The sequence below is a fragment of the Rattus norvegicus genome, chromosome 8, assembly GCF_021556685.1.
Source record: "Rattus norvegicus strain SHRSP/BbbUtx chromosome 8, alternate assembly SHRSP_T2T, whole genome shotgun sequence".
NCBI lineage: Eukaryota > Metazoa > Chordata > Mammalia > Rodentia > Muridae > Rattus > Rattus norvegicus.
The window spans coordinates 112,757,585-112,778,788 of record NC_141541.1 but is presented as its reverse complement, the minus strand read 5'-3'; positions in this window follow the sequence as shown (position 1 = coordinate 112,778,788).

Sequence of the window (21,204 nt, the reverse complement as noted above, 5' to 3'; positions counted from 1 at the left end):
CAATAATAGATTTTTTTCTGGAATAGCAGAATTATTCTATATCTGCACTGCCCAACATAATGGTCACTACTAACCCAGAAGGAAAAACATAAATGCGAAGAGAATTTTAATGTTATTTCGTTTTGATTGGTTTAAGCAAGAAACCATATAGGGGCTGGAGGCTCCCCTGCTGTATGCTGATGCTCTCATTCAGGAGGAACTGATGAGCTCTTCTACCGTCACTGTGCACAGAGCCCAGCCGTGCCCCCTGGTGTTCACGATGCGGGGAGAGGCCGGGAGTGGGGAAAGGTTTTACTGAAGATGTTTACAAGTACTGGGGCAAGATGGTAACAAGCAGCCCAGTGTTTTTTTCATTCATTACGTTAGAACTCTTGATGAACAGCACACCATCTTGTCTAAGCCATGGGGAGAGCTTTCACCACGACCTTCCTTAGGCTGCTCTGTGTCTTTCCTGCCCCTGTGTTCCACTTCAGTAAGCATTTCTGACGCACAAAGGATAGTGGGAAATTTCAAGCGGCAATGCCGGAAGAGGCTCAACTGGGGATTAAATCGCAGGTTTCCAGACACCTGAGGATGCCTTCAGAGAGAGAAGTGGAGAAGTCTCACTCTCCCACTGCAGCCTAGGAGGACTAACCAGAGAGAGAGAGAGAGAGAGAGAGAGAGAGAGAGAGAGAGAGAGAGAGAGAGAGAGAGAGAGAGAGAGAGAGAGAGAGAGAGAGAGAGAGAACCCAGACAGCTTGTCCTATACCAAGTCCTGCTCATCTCTGATTATCCAAGTGGCCCTCCCGATTCAGAACCTTTCTTGCTTCACGCTTAAACAGGCCATGTCGATGCGTCTCTGCCAACCAGCTACACAGATCCAACTACACGAGGCGGAACTGGTAAACTACACGTTTAGATAATATTTGTAGCGGTAATTTAATACTCACACCGGGCTCATCTTTTACGGTAACCTGTGAACTCAGAAAGAACCTGTGTGCCTTTGAAAATACAGCTGCACTTAATGTATGTCTGCTGGTTGTCATGGAAATAAACTAATTATGTGTTAAAGGAAGGAGCTACCTCATAGCAGAGGATGTCTAACATAGTTCTCAGCATACACAGGGGTGTGTGTGTGTGTGTGTGTGTGTGTGTGTGTGTCACAACATAATATGTATTCCTGTTTACTATGTTTATACATATCCAGTGTACAAGACCTTGAAAGAATGCAACCAAAGAGTAGTGAGGATGATATCCGTGTACTAAGGTTAAAAAAATAAACTGTAATAAAGATATAAGCATGTAAGAAATGTTCTACAGGAAAGCATAGGGCAAATAAAAAACAACCTACTTTAACTGTCAGCACAGTCATATCTTTTAGACATCAGGCACAAGGACCTGACCTGACAGCTTTCTTTTTTTCTTTTTTTTCGGAGCTGGGGACCGAACCCAGGCCCTTGCACTTGCTAGGCAAGCGCTCTACCACTGAGCTAAATCCCCAACCCCTGACCTGACAGCTTTCAAAGTCTGAGTTAAACATTGGGCTTTCATGTCTTTGGACCTATTAAAACCGATACACAGAACCCTCCCTTACTTCCACTACTTTTATAATAAGTGGCTTATCTTCATCCAGTATAAAAAAAAAAATCCAAGTTCAACTTTCTCCTAAACAGCTTCTTTTTTATTTTTTTAAAGATTTATTTATTTATTATATATAACTACACTGTAGCCGTCTTCAGACACACCAGAAGAGGGCATCAGATCCCATCACAGATGGTTGTGAGCCACCATGTGCTCGCTGGGAACTGAACTCGGGACCTCTGGAAGAGCAGTCGGTGCTTTAACCATCATCTCTCCAACCCTCTCCTAAACAGCTTTTGGTCCATATAGACTTTTTTAATGATGTCAGCAAACCCACAAATCAGATGTGTTTCCATTTACATGATTGCTCTGGAATCCTGACTTTTTTTTTTTTAATGTATCAAGTCAGATTTATATCAGTAAATCCTCACTCCACAAAACATCCTACAATAAACTCTAAACCAACTTGTATTAATATAAACTGCCCACGTAGACAAGACAAACTGTCCCATAAAAATCCTTCCTTATGAGATATTCATAACTACCTGAGTCCCTTTAAGGCCACACAGATCTGGGCCATCCTTCTCCTCCGTCTTGGCTCTTCTCCCGAATCTTGAGGTTTTAATGAGGTGGTCTAAAACCATGGTTATCTATATCCGAAACCATTCTGTCCATTTTTTTTCAACTCAAGAACAAAAGCAAAGTCTCCAAAAACGCTTGCCTCGCCTGTGCAGGCTTCTCACCTTTAGAAACGAGACACTTGGCACTGCTTTCAGCTCGATTCCAAAAAGATAAAGAAGATTCTTTAAAAAAAATAGGTAATGACTGGCTGTGTAGTTTGGTGGTAGACTGCATGCCTGGCACGTGCGAGGTTCTGAGTTTGAACCACTCTGCAAAACCCCAAAAGCAGGTACCAAAAGCGAATCACTGTTTGGACTCCCAACCAGAACCTAGATACTACACTCACAGGGCTGAATGCACTAAGGAACGGCAGGCTCAGACACACTGGCCAGAACACAGACAACTGGGGAGAGCCTGTGTTCCAGGACGGGATAGCACACTCAGATGTATCCTACAACAGATGGACGTGAATGACAATGAAAGCAGACCTGGATTTCAGATGTGATATGAAATAGTTTCACCACATAAACAATTCCAGGTAATCAGAAAGCGAGCCTGCCCAAGTGGATGACTGGACTTGCATAACAAAATAATCCCAACAACCCCCAGTGCTGGATGAGGCAACTCCAGCACCAGGTTGACATACAGGCTCTTCTACCGAGAGACTGGGCAAACTGGACGTGCTCTCTGAGACCTAGCCTCCTGATTTAGCATGTAGACATCACTACTAACCTCCCAGGCTTATTATGACTATTAAAATATTTATGAGAAAATAGAAATATGCTATTACTATACTCAGGTTTATACTTCTTTAAAGGAACTGGAAAAGAAGACAGGTAAATACGTCTGCTATATCAGCCATCTTGAACAGGAAGCTTCATGATCCATAGAGTTACTGATCGCAATAAAACATTTCCTGTACCAAGAACATCGATAATGAGATAGGATATACCTACTTGGGTTTCCCCACTGACGGAAATTGCCATGTGGGAGTTGTTTTTAATGTGTTTTGAGTCACAAGTGTTGGTTTGCTGAAAGTGAGCCTTCAAACCTAAGAGAGCGATTGACTCAGACATCTTCCTGAGGAATAGATAAAAGGAAGGTAGAGTGATGGGGAGAAAGAACTAATAAATGGAGGGGAGTGTTTGTGAATGGATTGTATGTAGGTTAAAAGTGGAAAATAAGAAGGATTGAAGCTCCTGAAGCCCTAGGTACTGAGGGTGAGTCAAGGACAAGAAATAAGGGCAAAAATTATCCCACCACTGAGTTTGTAATGGCCTGGGTCATTTTCTCCAGAGGGGTGAGCAGTCAAAACCTTTACCTATGACTGAATTAAACACAATATAGATTAAAATAAACTTTGGTATGGAAATAAAAAGAAATGGAGGTTGGTTGTTATTCTCAAAACCAGCAAAGGACAGGTGAGTTGAGGGAGGTTTGATCAACTAGGTCAAAAAGTCAAAATCAGTTGACTTACTTTTCTATTGCTGTGAAGAGACATCATGACCAAGGTAACTTATAAAAGAAGATGTTTCATTTGGGTCTCACAGCCCTGAAGAGTAGTAGAGTCCATGACCATTATGACAGGGATATGTGGCAGGCAGGCAGGCAAGCAGGGAGGCAGGCAGGCAGGCAGAGCACTGGAGTAATGGCTAAGAGCTTACATAAAAACCTACAAACAGGGGTTGGGGATTTAGCTCAGTGGTAGAGCGCTTGCCTAGCAAGCGCAAGGCCCTGAGTTCGGTCCTCAGCTCCAGAAAAAAAAAAATCTACAAACAAGAGCCAGGGAGAGAGGGCTAATTGAAATAATATAGGCTTTTGAAACCTCAAAGCCCACCTTTAGTGACACACCTCTTCCAGTAAGGCCACACCTCTTCTAATCCTTCCCAAACAGTTATACCAACTGGAAAGCAAACATCCAAACATATGAGTCTTTGGGCACCATTCTCATTCAAGCCCCACAGTAACAGTAACTAGGGTGAGCGTGCCCTAGCGTAGAGAGGGTGACAGCATTCCAGCCCGCCATCTGAGCAGGTGACAGAAACAGACCCAAGTCCAGAAGTTGAGAGATTTGGGGAAGCTACTGAAAGACTCCAAGTTCTGGCTCCCTCGTGGACAAAACACGGATTATAAATAAGAGATAAGTTATGTCCTCTATCCCAAATGCTTAAGTTGAAATCCCTACCCCAAGAACCTCAGAAAGTGGCATTTAAGAAGGTAATTAAGATTAGATGAGGTCACAGTGGTAGGGCCCAATCCCAGAGGATGAAGGAACTGTAGATGGAGAAACAGTCATTCTAATGGCTGGAGGAAAGGCCTTCAGAAAAAACCAGACCCCACCCCCCCCCAAGCCCTTGGTGCCTGAGTCCCAGCCTCTAGGACTATGGGGACACACAGTTTTTCTGTTTAAGCAACGAGCTTTTACTTGAGGCTAGTCTAGAAATTAATTTACATGCAAATGATGCAGGAGTGTCTATGAAGGTTAAATGGAAAATGGTAGAAAGCAGGAGAAGGCAGATATTTAATGCCTGTCATTTCTGTCTTCTGCTAAAATGGTGCTCAGCCTTCGCATGGGCAGGAAAGGGTCAACTAAATGAGGGATGATTTTGCAATGAAAGTCGAAACCCAAAGCCCCTCAGCTTCAGAAAACTGACATAGCCATAGGTTCTGGGTAACCTAAGAAACACAGATCTGTTAGTGTGGTGGCAATTTCACAGAACTACTTTCCAGTGTTAGAAGTTATAATTAGAACATTTTAGAAATATTTGCATATTTATTATTTATTTATTTATTTATGTGTACGTGTGTGTGTCTGTGTCTGTGTGTATCTGTATAGGTGTATGTATCTGTTTGGGTATATATACACATGTGGGGTACAGGTGCTTATACCTGTGTAGGTATGAGTCTCACCTGTGCAGATGTGTGCACCTGTGCAGGTGTGAGTACCTGTGTAGGTGTGTGTACCTGGGCAGGTGTATCTGTACTGATGTGTGCACCTGTATGGGTGTGAGTACCTGTGCAGGTGTGAATACTTGTACAAATGTATGTGCACCTGTGCAAGTGTGAGTATCTATACAGATGTACTTGTACAAGTGTGTGCACCTGTGCAAGTGTGAGTGCCTGTACAAATGTGAGTATCTGTGAAGGTGTGAAGGCTGGAAGAACGTATCTATCTGTCCCCTTGGAGCTGGAATGACAAGCATTTGTCACATGAGTGCTGGGATAGGAGCTCTGGTTCCCATGACTGCAGAGCAAGCACTCAACCACTGAGCCCCTACAATTTTCAGAATTCTCTAAATTGTTTGTTTTTGATAAGTTCTTTCAAAAGCACCCATGTACTGTTTGTTTCTGTGGATGAATAGGTCTTAACTTTTAAATCATGCCAGCAGCTAAGACTAAATTAATGCTTGACCAGGGCCCATAAGCTTTGCTACCTAACTCACTGTAGAAAAATTATCTAGAAAACCACTTGTTCCTCACTCGTTAGCACATAGTGAGAGCTAACAGCAGTCAGGTCTGAGGCAGCAAAAGCTCGTTTCGTGTTATTCCCAGCCTCTGCTTCCAAAGGCAGAGGACGCTTGACAGTTACCCTGGTGCTAGTTTTCTACAGTAATGAGTTTCCTGGCATCTCACTTTTGGACTTTTGAGTAATTGCTTTGGAACTCGTCTTTTCCAAAAGGATGGTCCTCACTGTTGACCCACAGATGGCGCTCTTGGGCTATATAAGAAGCAATTCCTTTTTTAAAAACTAATACAGAAAATTTCAAACACTACAAAGCTAAAAGAGTATTATGACAAATTACAAACTATCCATGACTTCGTGTCAGTCAACTATGAGCTCCCGTAATTACCTCGCCCACTGGATTTTTGTGTATTTCTGGGATGAAGTTTGGTGTTCCGATACACATATACATTATAGACCGACCAGAGCACTGAGGGCCTGCAGCAGCAGTAGCTACAAGGGCACTGGAGTCCTTCCCTCAAGCTGTGTGAAACCCACAACACACTGCCATTAGCCTCAGTCCGAAACACAGTATTGGCAGTGCTCCTATCTAACTTGCCTCACTACCCATTACCCGTCCCATCCCATCCTCCCCTCTGCCCATCCTAACCTCTGACGTCCACTACTGCATCCTCAAACTCTACAAGAAGAACATCTCTTAGATTCCTCACATGAACAGAATCGTGTCATAATCATATTTCCATGGGAGTTAATTTCGTGTAGTATAACACTTTTCAAGATTATCCAAGTTACCAAAAATGACAGAACTTCCTGTTTATGGCTGAATCTTATATTATGGTATGTACACAGAAAAATATTGGTTCTCCATTAACGACTCTGTTGATATGATATTGGGGTTGTTTTTCACCTTGGCTTTTGTGAATTTCCCATAGCGTGGGGGTCAGAGAGAGGCCTGTTTAAATGTAAGGATTTTCTTTCTCCAGTAGAAAGAGTGCTGAATCACTGGACCAGGCTGGCCTTGAACTCACAGCGATCTGCCTACCTCTGTCTCCTGGAACACTGGGATTAAAGGCCTGTACCGGCACACATAGCTCTCCTGACACCTTTTATAAGCATCTTCCCTCTTCTTTTTGAAAAGAGCTGTTCTAACTACCCTGAGGTGATGAGATCTGTTTGAGGTCTTGATTTGCATCTTCTCATTTGGTTATCAACAACATTCTTTACGGAGACCTTGTGGCTGCAAGTTTAATTTGTCAATACTTTCTCCCGTTTTGTAGGCTTCTCTCTTTACCCTGCAGAAGTGCTTCAGTTTAGTGTAACTCTTGCCTGTTTTTGCTTTAGCTGCTCACGGTGTGGGGACCTTATAAAGAAGTGTTTACCAGGCAGCTATCACAAGTCAGCAGCTCCCCATGTTTTCTTCGAGGGACTTCAAAGTTTAAATCTTACATTCAGGTGTTTGATCCAATTGGAGTTTTAACATTTTTTTAACTGATGAGTGAGTCCCCCTGCCAGCCCCCACTCCCTGCCGAGGATATTCAGGTTTTCTAGAACCATCTATTTAAGAAACCATCCCTTTCGGGGATGCAAGCGCTCTACCACTGAGCTAAATCCCCAACCACTGGACATTTTTTAAATATATATAAACAAAGATATATAAAGTATATTGATATGTTTTATTTATTTTTAAACCTGTTAATTCACGAAGGATCATTCAAAGATGTGTCTATATTAATCTTTAATTATATATCATGTGTGTCTATAAGAGGTACACATATGTGCACCCATGCACTGGAAGAGGCCAAAAGCATCAGATCCCCTGTAGCTAAAATTAAAGGCCATTGTGAGCTGCCTAATGTGGGTGCTGAGAATTGGACTTGGGTCTTCTAGAAGAGCAGTCTGTGAGCTCTAAACTGCTGAGCCCACAAATAATTTTTTAAATTTTTTAAATAAAGTATTCAGTGTCTGGGGAGATGGTTCAGTGAGTAAAGTGCTTGCTGAGAAAACACAGGGATCTGAGTTTGGATGCCTGGATCCATGTAAAGATCTGGTCACGCCACTGTGTACTTAAAATCGCATTGCTGGGAGGCTAAACCAGGATTATCCTGGGGGCTCACTGACAAACTAGCCTAGCCAGTTGATAAACTCCAGTTACAGTGAGAAATCTTATCTTCAAAAACAAGGTAGCCAGAGAAAAAAGAGAATACCCAACACCAAACCTCTACCTTCCACACTTGCTTGTAAGAGTGTCTATACCGACACATGAATGTACACCACACACACACACACACACACACACACACACACCAAACAATTTGCCCTATTGTTTCATATCAGTGGCTCTTAGTGCAAAGAATGGCAATGCTCTGCTCTCTCCCTCACCCAGCACCCACCCACGTACCCGCTCTTCATCAGACATTTGCATATATGCATATACTCAGCCCACAAGGGACTACACCATGAAAACTGGCTGGTGCTATTCAGACAACTCATAGATGTGACAAACTTCATTCCATCCAAGTTTATTACTCATGAGGAAAGGCACTAAGAAATAGGTCAGTGAAGAATTGCATTTCAAGCTAGGGCGATGCATACTTGTTCATGGGAAGGTCATAGGGGAAGCCTTGTCTTTAAGGAACTATAGCGACATCCTCAGGGTTTAATTGTGTATCCTCCCTAATTGATAGAGTTCTGATGCTACCTCATACTCACCTCAAGTCCTGACTATACACACCTTCGGGACGAAGAAGCTGAGGCTGGAGAATGACAGTGTTTAACAAGCAGCATGAGTCTTCGAGAAAAAAAAAAAAAAAAACAGCCTTGGAGCCTTCCATTCCTATCACCACAGGATCTTAGCAGTGCCTCAGCAGCTCTGTGCCTCAGTTTCCTTTTCTGCCCTCGAAGAATGAATCACAATCGCCATGCTCGCTTACCCTGTCAAACACAACTGTAGCAGAGGTGAAGGGTGGGTGGGTCCTGTCACTCAGATTGGGATGTGAATCTCTCCAATCCCTCCATTCCCTCTTTCCTCAGTTTCGACCGCTATAACACAACCGTAGAACCTGTGTCGTGGGGACGATTTTAGATCAAAGGGTACATGCATGGAAAGCAGTTACCACAGAGCTCGATCGATTTCTAGGTAGGGCACCTTCAAATTAAGAAGCAGAATGGAGGGTTGGAGAGATGGCTGGCGGTTAAGAGCACTGACTGCTCTTCCAGCGGTCCTGAGTTCAAATCCCAGCAATCACACGGTGGCTCACAACCATTTGTAGTGGGATCTGATGCCCTCTTCTGGTGTGTCTGAAGACAGCTACAGTGTATTATATAAATAAAAATCAGTGTTTTTAAAAAATAAGAAGCAGAATGGACCTCTATCCCAACAGTAAACTCATCCCAGAACTCCACATCCTTCTCTATGGCTCTTTGGCCAATGAGGTCTTCCCAGGGTACTTGAAACTAAGCCTTACCTGTCCTGAACCTAACACGAGGGAAGTTGAACTCCTGGCTGATGCTTGGGGAATTCTGCTCCATTCCTCAACCTTCTTGTCATCCACTGATACCTTTGAGCAGTCAACCCAGATGTTGCTTAAAGAAAGCAATGATTGTTGTTCTGTGGCAGATGGTACCCTGGGTGTGGTGACTCCCAGGCTGCTAGTAATGTTTACTCCATCTGCAGGAAGCCACTGCTGTCTGTCTGGGAGTTTCCCCCAGCATTTAGCCTCCTCATTCTCAAGTGGGAGGAACAGGGAAGAGGCAGGTGCCTTTGAAGGTCTAGATGCAGTTCTCACAGTCTCCTATGGGATTCGCAGCAAAGAGAATTAAGGACCTATCACAGCCCCGGTCTTTTTAAATCAACCTCTTAAAATAGGAAGAGCTTGTGCCACTCACATGGGACTGACACTCAGGTCACCACTGAGGCACGTGGAGACTCAGAAAAGGTCCCGTGTTTGGCTCTAAGTATACTGAAAGAAGTAGGCTGAAGGAGGACGGTTTCTTCACAGACTTCCTCTGGCTTTCCCTTTAAACACTCCAGTCAATCCAGCCACTTTGTGTCTTGCATAATAGCATCTGTAGTCATGGACTTGGCCATTCAGAGAAATCCCAGAAACGTCAGGTCTCAGCCCTGAAAACGGACAGAGGGGGGTAAGAAGGCGAGACAAGAAAGGGAGTCGCCAGGATCGACACCTCTTTCCCTGCCACAGAGGATACCCACTGTTTCCCAAACCCATCTGACCAAACGATACAGTATGTTAATAAATTAAAAAACTAGACGGGGGCGGTGGCACACATCCGGCACCTCAGCACTAGGAACGCAGAGAAATCACAAAGCAGAGGCCAGCCTGAGCTCACAGTGAGACCTTGATTTTCATTTAAAACTTTAAAAATAATGATATGGTATGCTAATAATTATTACCCCAAAATAGATTTAAATAGGTTTAATTATGGAGTCACTCATTGCAAGGTTTCTTGGCGGCTTACACAGTCTTATGCCTTATGATATGGCAAGGATGGGAGAAAGGACTGCAGTGTTTCCCAAATAGAATCACAGGTTAGATAAGACAAGAGGAAAATTTCTTTATCTTGTTTATTTGGTTTCTTTGTTTGTTTTTAGTTTGGGATGGATACTCCATTTTGTTGGGGGTGTGGAGGGTGTCTGGGTAGCTCAGGCTATGAATCCCAACCAAACCTAAAACCTAGAGAGTCATCGCCCTCCCTCAGCACCCCACGAGTCAGGAGTAGAGGCACGTGACACCGCTAAGGCTATTTCTTTTTTTTTTTTTATAAAGATAAAAAAAATAAAGTGATTTATAGGTAGTAAAAAAGAAAAAAGAACATACAATGTAAATAGCAGTTTCTATGGGAAAACTTTGAACAGAATTAAAATATTGAAACATGATATAAATATACAGATAATTTGTCTAAATAGTTTAACAAATAATTATTCCAATGTTTTCTCATTATTCATTATACATATTTAACATGTGCACTTTAATATCAATGTGTGTTGGCTGAATTGCTAAACTAGTTGTTGAAAAAGTTAATATATTGTTTCTCAGAGTTCTGTGATCTACTATATATGCCACAGTATAAATAAAAATGAAAAAATATTTAAACCTACAAAAATATTTTTTTCATTGATTTCTTTTTTTTTAAATTTAGAGAATACTTTATTAGTTTTTGTAATCAAACCCACGTATATAAGACCTTACATATTTAATACATATTTGTTACCCCTGTACAAATGGAAAAAACTTAAGTTCAACATTTCTAGACCAATATGGCTGTTAATTTCTGTACAGTGCCAACTCAACACAGTAAACGGGGATACTTTTTTCCAAAGTTGACAGCACAGCTAAAGTTTCAAAAATTCAAATTATATATCTGTATATATATATATTTATATTTATATAAAAAGACCAATAATAGCAGTGTTATGCATCAACAGCAGCAACAGCTTTTCCAGGTTCTGCAGTCATCTGAACAAAACTGTAGAGACATCCAGCATACTCCATTAAAAAAAAAAAAGTAAAAAAACAAAACCTGAGAAAACAGCACAGTTCTGTTACTCTTGTGGTACCTGGCACCATTTTTTTTTAAATTAGCTTCTCAATCATCATCTGGAAAGAAAACATTCTGAGCAACATCATTAAAAACAGCTCTGATAAAGCACGGTCACTACTACGTATCATAAAGCAGGTACAAGCTATTTTACATCCACAGAGGTATGATACAGTACTGTCCTACATCTATAATACTAGAGGATACAATTTAAAAGGCATTATTTGAGACTTGATTCTACTTTTCCAGCAGAGGGCCCAAAGGATGGTGTGACACAGCTTTGTAAAGAAACATACTCTAGACAGGATTTCCTTTCACTAGTGGCACAGTTCTAAGGATTCACTCTCTCCATGAATGTCAGCTAAAACCGTTATTAAAAAAATGAAATATCCCTAGAACAAAACCGTATAACCACCGGATTCACATGAAGATGACCTAGTGGAGACAAGCTGGACCTCACCTTACCAACAAGCTATCAAATCTGTTATGTTTAAACAGTGAGACCTCCAAGGAAGGAGATGCCAAGTAGTGCTTCAAAGCTTTGGACCACAATCAAACACAGCATCCTTTTCAACAGAAGCAGAAGCTCATCTGAATATGCTCATGGATGCTGACATCAACATTTAATCATCTCCTCACTCATCCAGGAAGAGGGGGAGATCAGTTACTACTGTACTTTATTATGTTCAACCAAATCACCATGTTACAAAAATAGCAAGCTGCCATAATAAAAAATAAGGCTCCTCTATCCAGCACCAGATAGCATCATTTTACTTTCAAGCCTAGAAATTACACACTTGTATATAAACCAATCGAAGATGAGGATTGAGAGTTCATCTTGGTGGATTTTTCCTTTGATGAATATGAAGTGTCCTTCCTTATCTTTTTTGATGACTTTTAATTGAAAATTGATTTTATTTGATATTAGAATGGCTACTCCAGCTTGCTTCTTCTGACCATTTGCTTGGAAAGTTGTTTTCCAGCCTTTCACTCTGAGGTAGTGTCTGTCTTTGTCTCTGAGGTGTGTTTCCTGTAGGCAGCAGAATGCAGGGTCCTCATTGCGTATCCAGTTTGTTAATCTATGTCTTTTTATTGGGGAGTTGAGGCCATTGATGTTGAGAGATATTAAGGAATAGTGATTATTGCTTCCTGTTATATTCATATTTGGATGTGAGGTTATGTTTGTGTGCTTTCATTCTCTTTGTTTTGTTGCCAAGACGATTAGTTTCTTGCTTCTTCTAGGGTATAGCTTGCCTCCTTATGTTGGGCTTTACCCTTTATTATCCTTTGTAGTGCTGGATTTGTAGAAAGATATTGTGCAAATTTGGTTTTGTCATGGAATATCTTGGTTTCTCCATCTATGTTAATTGAGAGTTTTGCAGGATACAGTAACCTGGGCTGGCATTTGTGTTCTCTTAGGGTCTGTATGACATCTGTCTAGGATCTTCTGGCCTTCATAGTTTCTGGTGAAAAGTCTGGTGTGATTCTGATAGGTCTGCCTTTATATGTTACTTGACCTTTTTCCCTTACTGCTTTTAATATTCTTTCTTTATTTTGTGCGTTTGGTGTTTTGACAATTATGTGACGGGAGGTGTTTCTTTTCTGGTCCAATCTATTTGGAGTTCTGTAGGCTTCTTGTATGCCTATGGGTATCTCTTTTTTTAGGTTAGGGAAGTTTTCTTCTATGATTTTGTTGAAGATATTTACTGGCCCTTTGAGCTGGGAGTCTTCACTCTCTTCTATACCTATTATCCTTAGGTTTGATCTTCTCATTGAGTCCTGGATTTCCTGTATGTTTTGGACCAGTAGCTTTTTCTGTTTTACATTATCTTTGACCGTTGTGTCAATGATTTCTATGGAATCTTCTGCTCCCGAGATTCTCTCTTCCATCTCTTGTATTCTGTTGGTGAAGCTTGTATCTACAGCTCCTTGTCTTTTCTTTTGATTTTCTATGTCCAGGGTTGTTTCCATGTGTTCTTTCTTGATCGCTTCTATTTCCATTTTTAATTCCTTCAACTGTTTGATTGTGTTTTCCTGGAATTCTTTCAGGGATTTTTGCGATTCCTCTCTGTAGGCTTCTACTTGTTCTCTAAGGGAGTTCTTTATGTCTTTCTTGAAGTCCTCCAGCATCATGATCAAATATGATTTTGAAACTAGATCTTGCTTTTCTGGTGTGTTTGGATATTCCGTGTTTGCTTTGGTGGGAGAATTGGGCTCCGATGATGCCATGTAGTCTTGGTTTCTGTTGCTTGGGTTCCTGCGCTTGCCTCTCGCCATCAGATTATCTCTAGTGTTACTTTGTTCTGCTATTTCTGACCGTGGCTAGACTGTCCTATAAGCCTGTGTGTCAGGAGTGCTGTAGACCTGTTTTCCTGTTTTCTTTCAGCCAGTTATGGGGACAGAGTGTTCTGCTTTCGGGCGTGTAGTTTTTCCTCTCTACAGGTCTTCAGCTGTTCCTGTGGGCCTGTGTCTTGAGTTCACCAGGCAGGTTTCTTGCAGGGGAAAAGTTGGTCCTACCTGTGGTTCCAAGGCTCAAGTTTGCTCGAGGGGCACTGCCCAAGTCCTCTCCGCGGCGGCAGCAACCAGGAAGATCCGCGCAGCCCCCCCCCCAGGAGCCTCCGCGCACCAGGGCTCCAGATGGCGCCTGGTGTTTTCCTCTGGCGTCTGGATGTGCACAGAGTGCAGTCTCTTCTGGTTTCCCAGGCGTGTCCGCCTCTCTGAAGGTTTAGCTCTCCCTCCCACGGGATTTGGGTGCAGAGAACTGTTTATCCGGTCTGTTTCCTTCAGGTTCCGACGGTGTCTCAGGCGCAGGGATCCTGCCGCTCCTGGGCCCTCCCCTACGGGAACCCAGAGGCCTTATACAGTTGCCTCTTGGGCCAGGGATGTGGGCAGGGGTGGGCAGTGTTGGTGGTCTCCTCCGCTCTGCAGCCTCAGGAGTGCCCACCTGATCAGGCGGTGAGGTCTCTCCCCCACGGGGTTTGGGAGCAGAGAGCTGCTGCGGGCCAGGATCCTCGGGTCTTTTCACTGATTTCAACAACAAAAAAAAAGTCATCAAGGAGCTTCAGGCTATTTCTTCTTTTAAATCCTGTTTTTCAAAGTGTTACTGTTATTCCTCAATGGTAAAGGGTAACATTCAAACCTAGAGGAAAACAGCCATCTTCTGTGTGAGGAAGTCTTTTGTGTGAGTCCACCGCTTGCCAGCCAGGTGCCGTTCCAGTCCCCTTAAAACACGCAGGGCGCCAAAGACTTTCTACCCCTCTCAGCCTCGAACTCCAGTTGTCATTAGAGGAAGAGGCTTTCACCATGTGTGAATTTTGCACCGACAGACACACAAACCCCACGTGTATTAACACACTGACATCCAGTCCCTCAGGGCAACGACCTATTCGGAGACAGAGTCTTTCAAGGTGTAGTCACATGACCACTGCCTTCAGACAAAGTGGAAATGTGGCTACAGAAATGTGCAGAGAGTTGGGGCGTTGTGAAGAAATGGAAGGGAAAGCAGCCATCTAGAAAGAAGAGGAAGAGAGAGCCGTGGAACAGACCCTGTTCAAGCGACCCTGGAAGGTCCCAATCCTACTAATACTTTGGCCTTGTAGTTACAGCTCCCAGAGTTGTTAAAGAGTCTGCACGCACTGTTTAAGCACCCTGGTTTCTGTCAGGAGCCGTATCAGTTACCTTTCTCATGGCTGTGATTAATTACCTAACAAAAGCTGCTAGAGAAAGGCTGTGTTCAAAGTTTCACTGAAGTTGGAGAGGCGTCCCCGGCAGGAGCGTGAGGCAGGAAACAGATGTTTTTACTTCCTCCTTTGCAGTCCAGGACCCCAGCGCATAGGGATGGTGACGCCCATTGTGGTTCTTCCATGATCAGCTAAAACACCCTGGAAACAGCCTCCCAGATGTGAGTTGAGGATTGATGGTGACAGTGAGCCGTCACAGTGTTGACAACCACCTCCGCGCTGACCTGATGGACCGTCCTCTTTACAACGTCGTCCTTCATGCTTCCCGTTTATCATCAGATTCCTTCCATGGCCCCCTCATTTCCAAGACCACGGTGTGCAGCCAAGAACAGCTCCCCTGCCATCGTGGTCCTCTGGACGCGTCAAATTACAAAATTACAAATTACAAAAAGAAAGAGCATGAGAGTAACTCGGAGGAGACAATGGGGACGCTGAGCCTGCCGCACCCTGGGGTGAGGGAGGGGAAGCTTCTAGGAAGAAGCAACAAACAAGATGAGAGCCTCAGGGTTATCCGGATGATGGGGTAAAAGGGGGCTGCAGGTGCCATCATCCGAAGGCAGCTCAAGTGGCGGAAGAGAACAGAAACACTGAAGTGTTCAACGCCAGATCAGCACTCAACTGGATCCTGGAAACGGTCCACTTTTGGAGCATCAGATCTTGTGTTGACAGCACGGGACTCTCTCATATGACTTCCTACACCTCGGTGAGCAATTCCACTCCCGGACATACCCAAGAAACCTGAAGAAGGTTGTTCACACACGCATAGACCTGTATTCAAATATCCATAGTAACCAAAGTGACCCCAGCCTTGGCAGGGGTCAGAGACGGGAGCAGAGCGACTCCTGAATGGGCAGTTTCCTTTGGAGACGAGGAAGATCGTTGGTGTTTGGATAATGGTGATCGTTACGCCAGCCCACGCACCTGCTAAAACCCACTGGCTTGTGCCCATCAAGAAACACACTTCCTGGCCTCTTGATTATATTCAGTAAGAGACTTGCGCAAAGAAAACAAGGAGAGCGTCTTTGTGTTTGACGAGTCGTTGGACCGAACCTGTCATCTGATATTCGCAAGGAGTGACACACTCCGTATTCAAAGCGTCTTTTAAACACATTGGTGAGCTCGTAAAAATATCAAGGGCAAGCAACAAAAGCGAAAAGTAAACGGACTATTACTATTAAAGTTAACTCTTCAAGTCATTTGCTTAGACAAGCGATTTTTTTCCCCCGAAGGACGGGTGACAGGCTCGTGACACCACTGAGGTAGAACATCTTATAGCAAGCCTCTCAGCCCCAAAGATCCTGATTTAAGCAGGGATTAAAAGAAAAACATGGAGTAACAGAGGAAATCGTTAATATTTGATCACTTTTGAGTTACTAAAAGAAATCCCATGGAGGGCTACAAAGATGCCTCCGTGGTTAAGAGCACTGGCTACTCTTGCACAGGACCTGGGCTCAGTTCTCAGCATTCCTATGCTGACTCACAGTCCCCTGCAACTCCAGTTCCAGGGTACCCATTTCTCACCTCCTTGGGCACCTACATCTACAGGCCACCCATGAACATGGAGATAGATATAAAACAAATAAATAAATCTTACCAGGCTGTGGTAGTGCATGCCTTTAATCCCAGAACTCAGGAGGCAAAAGCAGGCAAACCTCTATGAGTTCAAGGCCACACATGTGTGCGTGTGTGTGTGTGTGTGTGTGTGTGTGTGTGTGTGTGTGTCCAATACAGTTTCACTTACAAAAATTAAGCTTCAACAACACCTTATCCAACCTCTTAGATATTGTTAGGAAAATCACATGTGAAAATCTTGATAATTAATAGAAGGGAACAATAATTTTCTCGAGGAAGGAGTGTTCACCTAGAATTACATTCAGGAAAACAAAATGGTTTTTAGAGAAGCAGAATAAATGACCACAGTTTCAAACATCTAGTAGATGTGCTAACAGACTGTCACTGCAGGAAATGTTTAGTGGTGATCATCTTTCAGAAATAAAGTAATGACTAGGGTCACTGAGATGGCTCAGCAGCTAAGTCATCAGCAGCTGAGGAAGTTGACCTGCTTCCTATCCCCAGGTCACAAGGTTAAAGCAAAGAACTGACATCCACGAAGCTGTCCTCTGATCTGCAGCACTGAGGAGACATTCTCCGCCCCCTGTATTCACCATGGATGATGGAAAGGTACTATCTTTTCTTTTTTTCCTATCATTATTATTTTTTTTAATCTTCCTTTACAGTCCAGCCGATACCCCTCTCCTGGTCCCCCACACACACCACTCCCCATCCCATACCTCCTCCCCTGTCTCCAAAAGAATGTCCCCACCCCCATCACTCCCACCCCACGAGACCTCCCCACTCCCTGGAGCCTCAAGTCTCTCCAGGGTTAGGTGCGTCTTCTCTTACTGTGGCCAGACCAGGCAGTCCTCTGCAGTATATGTATCGGGAGCCTCATATTGGCCTGTGTATGTGGCCTGGTTGGTGGCTCAGTGTCTGAGAGATCTCGGGGATCTGAGCTGGTTGAGACTGCTGGTCTTCCTGTGGGGTCCTCCTCCTCAGCTTCTTCCAGCTTTTCCCTAATTTAACCACAGGGTCCCCGGCTTGTGCATTGGTTGGGCATACGTATCTGCACCTGACACTTTCACCTGCTTTTTGGGCCTCTCGGAGGGCCACCATGCTTAGGCTCCCGTCTGTAAGCACGCCATAGCATCAGTCATAGTGTCAGGCCTCAGAGCCTCCCCTTGAGCTGGATCCCAGTCTGGGCCCGTCTTTTCTAGAACAGCCCCTTCCAAGGTGACAGCTCTCATGAAGAGTCTAGAAAAAAGCCCATCTTCCCTTCACAATGCAGGCACCTCAGTGACTTCTATTGCCGCCACATCTGTGTTATCCAGTTTTCCTGGGCGTCTTCAGGCCTAGAACACCTATGCAAAGACTCTGAGTTAAACTTTCACAGCCCTGACTTTGATATGTCGTCTGCTTCCTGCCAGGACCGTAACTGACACAGATGCCATCTGAGGATGTGTAGACGAATGGTGTAGACCCCGAGAAAGCAGTTAGATGGAAAAATAAGGAGGAATGGGTACTGACACAATATACAATACGCATACATGTATACAGATACGTACAGCCAGTGCGGACAAGAGGGTGGATAAGAGGTGGCAAACTGCTAACAGCAAGAAAAAATAAAACGAACAAGTCCTCCCCATGACAAAGAAGCAAAGCGCTGCAGGATTTGGTGTCCAGCCTTAAAGGGCACTAACACAATAGGATAATTTGATGCCCATAAATCTGAAAGCAGATAAAATACAGAAACTTCTAGAAAAAAAAAAAGATGTAATTCCAATAAAAATAACAGAAGCTAGCTGGGTGGTGGTGGTGCACACCTTTAATCCCTGCACTCCGGAGGCAGAGGGACATGGATCTTTGTAAGTTCAAGGCCAGCCTGGTCTACAGAGTGACAGCCAGGGATACACAGAGAAACCTGTCTCAGGAAACGAGACTTTCCAAGCAGGGGCCTGGAGCCATTTCAGACTGTAAGGTAAGCATCAACAGCCGTTAACAGTAAGCACTACAGCAGGGGTTCTCAGCCTTCCTTTTGGGCAATCCTTTAGTACAGTTCTTCGTGTTGTGGTGAAGCCCCCGCCCCGCCCCAACCATAAAGTTGTTTTCATTGTTTCTTCATAACTGTAATTTTGCCACTGTTATTTATTATAATGTAAACATCTGTATTTCCCAATGGTCTTAGGCTAGCCCCGTAAAAAGATCATTCAGTTCCGGAAGGGGTCACGACTGCACTGGAGAGCTGTGCTAACAATAAGAGCATTTGTCTTGCAAAGGATGAGGGTCTGGTTCCCAGCACCCGAGTGATGGCTCCCAACACCTGTCACTCCAGTTCTGAGGAAGTTGACATATCTTCCAATCTCTGTGGGCTCCTGCTTGCACACGGTACACATACATACACTCAGGCACACACCTATACACATAGAATAAAATGAATATTTTTAAAAGAAATGTACAAAGCTTATTGTTCTAGGTTCTTATTGTCCAATGACCTCTTCGGGTCTGGGCACCAGACACACACATAATACACAGACATACATCACGCAGGCAAAACATTCATACACATAAAATAAAATAAACCTTTAAAAATTGTATTTAATCTGCAGACACTGAAAACATGAGGGGCTTAACTAAACAGCAAACTGTACTAAGCAGTCATGAACCAGACAATTCCAGCCTCATTCAAACTCAGGTAAACAGACGCTCACAAGTTCAGTGTCCAATCTGATAAAGGATGAGTAAGAGGAGTCATGGGACACTTTCGCCTGTTACCATAGACGCCAAAATGCTAAACCAAACATTAGCAAAGTCAGTCTAATAATAAATACAAGGTACCACAGGAACAACAGATTTTCTCAAGAAATGTGAGGATGATGTAACATTAGAAATTTGTTAGTGTATTTCTTGACTTTAATCTACCGTGTCTCATCTCAGTAAATTAAAAGGGAACTTGGATGAACCTTAGTGATATGCATGATTTTTAAAAAGAGGGAGATGGGAGGTGATGGCTCACGCCTTTAATCCCAGCACTAGGGAGGCAGAGGCAGATGGATCTCTATGCTATGAGCCCAGCTTGGTGAGTTCCAGGACAGCCAGGGCTACACAGAGAAACCCTGTCCCCAAAACAAAAACGACATAAAACAAAACCAAAGAGGAAAGGCTGGAGAGATGGTTCAGTGGTTAAAGTGCTTGTTGCACAAGCATGAGGACCTGAGTTCAAATCCCTAGACCTCATGTGAAGCCAAGTGTCTGCAATCTCAATGTTCCCAAGGTGAAATGGGATGCAAAGACAATAGAAACCCCAGAAACTCAAAGCTAGCTAGCCTTGGGCACACATCCCCATGTTCACAGAGAGCCCCTGCCTCACACAAGAGGAAAGTAGTGGTCCACAACACCAATGTAGTGGTCCTCTGGCCTTTCTACGTGCGCTGTGGTACACACACACACACACACACACACACACACACAGAGAGAGAGAGAGAGAGAGAGAGAGAGAGAGAGAGAGAGAGAGAGAGAGAGGAATTTTTAGAAAATATAAACCAATGAAAGACTAGAAGAAAACTTCTCGAACCTGATTAAAAACTCTCCTTCCCCAACCTTTTCTCCTACATTTTCGGTTGTGAGCCAAGCCTTGCACGGCTGAGTCAGCTCTCCAGCCCGCTCTCTTCCACTCTTACATTGTGAAATAAGAGCCACTGCAATGACCCATTGGAGACATTTCTTGTGCAGTCACAAACAACCCGAGGGCACCCACTCCCTTTCACTACCTCTGCCCGGCATCTCACTGGATGCTAGCTAGCATTTTGAAGCACGGAGAAGAAAATAACGTGTGTGAAATAACAAGGCTCATTGCAAAATATAGCGTGGGAGAAGGTAGCTGGCGCCATTCTCAAGGGGGTAATTTAAAGCCAGGATCTAGGCTACAGTAAGCCTTGAAGGCAGGGAGAGAAGGTTTTCTGGAGAAGAACCAAGAACGTAGGCAAACAGCTCTGTTCTTTTCTTTTCCAAAATGAAGACTGGTAAATGAAGCTGCCATCATTAGGCAGTCAGGGGACCCTAGGATCTCAGGACTTAGAGGCAAGGTGGACAGGAATTTCTTGTGATCAGCCTCATTCGGATAGGGCAACTGCTGCTCTCCTCCCTGGACCCTAGAGCTCCCCATTCTCTGTCCACCTTCTGTGGTAAATGGCTCTGCAGCTCTGTGTGCCTTCTAGATGTATAAGGAATTGTGGTCCACCCACTGTTGCAGATACACTGTTACCAGTTACCAGGCAGAAAGGCAGAGAAATTAGTTGTAAACAAGTAGGACCTGTATAGCAACTCGGTGAAGTCTCTTCAAGCCAAAGCATCTAATAGCCCCCCTTTAAAGCAGGGCTTTTATTTGTAATTCTTTTGCAACCTCCCAATCTTATTTTCTCTCTTCTAATATTTGGTAGCATTTAAAGTGACTAGGATTGAAAATTAAAAAAAAAATCTGTTCCTTTACCTGGAATACTTTTAAAATATCCTGTAAAAGATAGAAAATAAAAGAGAGAGGAGGAGGAGGAGGAGGAGGAGGAGGAGGAGGAGGAGGAGGAGGAGGAAGAGGAAGAGGAAGAGGAAGAGGAAGAGGAAGAGGAAGAGGAAGAGGGAGAGAGAGAACACCAAGCATGGTGGTATATACTTGTAACCCCAGTAGTAGGATGAGAAATGAAGACAGGAGACTCC